This window comes from Bombus terrestris, chromosome 10 (genome assembly GCF_910591885.1).
Source record: "Bombus terrestris chromosome 10, iyBomTerr1.2, whole genome shotgun sequence".
In the NCBI taxonomy this organism is placed as follows: Eukaryota; Metazoa; Arthropoda; class Insecta; order Hymenoptera; family Apidae; genus Bombus; species Bombus terrestris.
The window spans coordinates 10,873,426-10,877,223 of NC_063278.1; positions in this window are offsets into that span (position 1 = coordinate 10,873,426).

Genomic DNA, 3,798 nt, shown 5'->3' on the forward strand with positions numbered 1-3,798 from the left:
AGAAATTGGTGAACTCTATTATACAAACTATTTGTCTGCCAAAAAGTTCGTATAAACGGAGTTCCACTTTAGCGTAAAAGCAGATTGAGGAATATGATGGATAGCACTGTGCTTACACACGTGCCGTAATGATAAAGTGACAAAGTACATTCATTCTTTCGTTGTTATTACCGCATTACATCGGCACAAACGCGTAGAATCAGCATGCTGTTTATTATGCTTGATCTTGTCTAACAACTTACTCGATAAGTAGCAGATAAACGTGCAATAGAGTTTCTTTCGTGCTGTTATAGGTTCACAGTTGAAAATTCATAGTCTTATCATTTCAAAACTAGCAATATTTAGATCCATATTTTTTTTAGAAGCTTCTTCATTGTTTCGATGAGTAGTACGTACTCCTGAAGTTTGACTGCAGCGTATGAAATACTCTTCATATACGAATCTTTTGGTTAGATCTAATAAGTTTATTTTTACACGGTCGATGTTTGATGATGTACGAGATTCCTGGACGATTTCCCGAAGAATTCGATGGTTTCTCGAGCTGGCTGGAACGTAGTCTCGGTTCACTACTTTCATTTGAGCAACTGATCGATACGTGATGGGAAAAAAGAAAGCGGAGAACGAGTCACAATTTTGTTTACCGAGACTGGTGGCTACCGTTTTAGGATATGCTCGGCTGTGATCACATTTAGATGCTCGTACGCTAATTGCGAGTTGAAACAGGTATAGTCTGCAATTCGATTTATTGCGAGTTTACTGTTTAATTACAGGTGATGCGAAATCGGGATTCCTCCGAGTTGTTCGCGCGTCATTTTTTTGCCTACTTCTTTATGGCCAACTTTCACTGACGCATTGGGAACACGGTTCGTTGGAATGTTAAACCCGATTGGAGTTACGATTGTTAATGTTCTGACGACAATGGGCGGGCTTTAAACTGTCGGCTGGTGTGTCACGAATCGAACAATTCGAGTACTATAGCACTCAGGAAATAAATTAAATTTGTTATTATACGTTCTAAAATAGCTTGCAAAACAATTCTTCTCAAGTATGATAGGTAAATTCAAGACGGGAATAATCGATAATTTATTGTGAGATATTATCTAACTATATCGTTAGTTTACTTAACAGACATCTTTACTATAGCGTTATACTTTTATATTTTCACAAGTCGTCAACTTCCTTTTCTGAGAGTAGCGATCTTGGACAAAAAAGACACTACGAAATACCAATTAAACGTCAATTAAACTCGAATATGATTATGCTTTTATATTGCAAATCAACTTAAATGTAAAATTAACTCCATAAACTGTTCACGAATGCGTGCATTCATCTATAACAGCTAAAATCGGTGAAATAGTTGATTAATTTCCCTTCCGTGTAAAGTGGAAAATCGTGAATAAAAAAGGGACCCCCGCTTAATGAATCTGTTACAGGCACAAGAACGAAGCATTAAATCTCCATCAACCTGCTTATGGTTGTTTTCACCTGGGATACCGAGATACCGTGCTTCGATATCTCCAATGAGATCATTTGCTTGGTGGAGTGTACAGGCGGATGTTTTTTCGTTTGAATGAAAAGCAGGTTGAGCACGCGGTTAACGGCGGAATCGATAAATTATTTAAATGAATTGTTAAGACTCTAAGGCGAGATCTCTCTTTCTTGGTAACCGACGTTCCAGACTGACGTGGCGTGCGAGCAGTTCCCGATTTAGTAAATTGCTCGTAGACCTGTTTCTTACGATTCAAGATTAAAACGACGGAGGGAGAGAAAAAAATGGAGAAGACGAAGGCGAAGGAAAGGGAGGTGTAAAGAATCAAAAGTTTTTCGCCGTCGAACGAAACGTTTCGATACCCACGCGAGTATTTACAAATGTCTCGCCACACGTGGGAAGTAAAGTTGTATGCGGTGATGCAACCGTGGATATAATACAGATGCAAATTTGAGTCGACAACAGTTAGCATATAATTACACCTTACTGTATTTAGTTTTACGACTGTTCAACTTCAATCGAATACTTCACCTTTCTATCGTTCCTTACACTTGTTTTTCCTCGTTCTAGGTGTTCAAAGAATCGCCATACTTGGAATCGCAATAAGGATTTTTACTTTTATTGAGGCTTTAGTACATTCTTATGTGAAAGATGGTTTATCTAAGTTGCATATAAAGTGAAAGTATTATTTCCAAGGTATTATTTGTTCTATATCAACATGTTTGGAATATCTTACAGAAATTCTTATTTTTATTGAGGATGTTCTGTATATTTCTATGTGAAGAATGATTTATCCGAGTTGCATATGAAATGAAAATACTACTTCGAAGATATTGTTTATTTCATATCATGTTCGATACGATACTGATACTGGATGGTCATTAAAATTCGAACATGTTTCGCTTCTTCTGTAATTATATCATTGTTTCGAGTACGATTGCATTACGGATTGTTAGAGAAACAATGCCCGAGATTTATTCATAAAATTTATTGTTGCAAATGAATAGAAGGAGAGAGAGAGAGAGTTGTCTTTCATTGGTTCATTACGAATTGCTTATAAGTTGTAATGAAGTAACGGAATTAATTTGCATTTATGTTCTCTTCAAGATAATCCCACTTAATGCTCAATATCTACAAGCACTGGAATTCAATCGATAAACCGCGTTTCAAAATAAATCCATTTATTGGGAGAATAAATTTTTCATTAATTTATTGCGTGTCGTTAAAATTCCTCTAAATGTAAATTCGTTCACTTTTATAGAATATTTTTCGATCGCCAATGCGTATTACGCTTATATTTGATTTTTATTAACTGTTGCAAATAAGATATACGTGCAACATGTATGGAAGATTCTTATTTACCAAACTCGAAAAGTAGAAAAGTCTGTTAAATCCAAAATATTAGGTTGTCTCAAAAATTTCTTTCGTTTTATAAGGAAATAATAAATGCACAACATTTCCTGTTTCATATTATTTTATTGAATTACGTATGATCCATTCTCTAGTAATAGATCAAAATGGATAAACAAATGGAAAGGAACTTTTGGAACAACCTAATATCTTAAAATAGATGACAAGCCTACAAAATTTTAGAAAAAAAGCTAATGTTACGACAATTCATATTCTTAGAACCATCAAGATAGCCAAAATGTATATTTAGTTTCAAAAATAAATCGAAGCACAGTCCCGATATAATTGAAGGTTGGTTGACCTATTGAATTTTAAAATCGCCCTTTAAAAAACGAAAAATGTCACTTATCAGATTTGTCTTCTCTAAGCGTGCATTTACATAACTATATCTCTTAATTGCTCTCATCGCAGGTTAATATTCCTTTTTGTATTTTCATATATCACATATCTTTATATCTTTTATTTATCTTCACATTGCATTAGATAATCGATAACAATGTGTCAAACAGATATCTAAAACCAAGTTTTCCAGGAACAAGGCCTCGTATAAAAAATTCTTACTCCACATGTTCGACTCATATTGTCCCATAGAACCACCCTTTTCCCAGTTGCACCATTAGTTACCCTCGTGTGTATATTTCCTCCATTCCACCCTACAAAATCTTCGACGAACGTCCCACACGAATTGTCCCAATTTTCCCATCGCGATTCCCGATGGAATTCGCGGTCGCGCAAAAAAACTCAGATCCCTCTATATAGCGTGTCTCTAAAGAATGTACAAAGACACCATTGGGTTTTGTCGAGCGAGTGCCAGCTCTAACGCTTCTAAACGCGTGTGGCGTCGCGATATATTTACGCGAACGGGGAGACTTTGGTAAAACGGTGGCATCGGTCCAGCG